Here is an 819-nt window from a genome sequence, read left to right on the forward strand (position 1 = left end):
CACTGGGAATATCTGACATGCATATTAGGGGGGCCATCACTCCGAGCAGCTTTGTACCTTGAGGATTGTTCCCAAGCTTGTCTGCCTGTTGGAGTTCAGCGCTGCCTTTCAGAAAAGATATTTCGGTAATAAAATAAGAGCTTTTGTATCTGTTTAGGGAGCTCTCTGCTTTCCCGCAAGGCTTCTGACTTGAGCAGGCTGTCAGGAACCGGCCCGTTTGTTAGATAAGTGTGGCAAGTTAGTGGTTTCTCAAGAGTATGTAAACTGATCCTGTGTGGGAGTGTTTCCCTTTCCTTAAATGGATCACTAGAAAAGATTGGACACAAATCAGGAATTCAATTTCTAACTAAACAAATGTCTACCCACACAGATAACTTGACTCATTTTAGTACAGGCAACTTCTAATAAATAAAAGATTTTCTTCATCTCTGAGACTAACTTCTCACTGGAACCTAGGTGAGGATCTACAGAGATCCTTTAATCAGAGTCCCCGTCTGGGCTGCCGTGATCCAACATGCTACAGTTAAGAAGCACCATATACACATGAAAGCCTTTAAATCTATATAGTCTCATTTGTTGATCACATGCTATCCCTGAGATGAAGACTCCGTATCAAATTATTGTTCCCATTTGATAGATGTGGAAACTGAGGCCAAGAATGATTAAGAAATGGCTTCAGTTCACAAAGCCAGAAACCACACTCTCTTCCAGTGTCTTTATCCACTTCCACACAGCACCTGCTTTCTTGGAAGATAAGCCTGAAATGTTACAGGTTAAAAGAGAGAGAGAATAATCAATAGGACTCACAGGTTATTTATT

At 41.1% G+C, this 819-nt stretch overlaps 1 long non-coding RNA gene across 1 annotated transcript in view; it reads right to left on the bottom strand.

The window, feature by feature from the left end:
* The window catches only part of LOC112485788, a 14,287-nt gene extending 14,074 nt beyond the window's left edge, over positions 1-213 (bottom strand). The window contains exon 1 of the long non-coding RNA XR_003048572.1: positions 58-213. This is a non-coding gene — a long non-coding RNA (uncharacterized LOC112485788). The remainder of the gene's footprint in view (positions 1-57) is intronic.
* Positions 214-819: the final 606 nt, after the last annotated feature.

This window comes from Pteropus alecto, unplaced genomic scaffold, assembly GCF_000325575.1.
Source record: "Pteropus alecto unplaced genomic scaffold, ASM32557v1 scaffold25, whole genome shotgun sequence".
Lineage (NCBI taxonomy): Eukaryota > Metazoa > Chordata > Mammalia > Chiroptera > Pteropodidae > Pteropus > Pteropus alecto.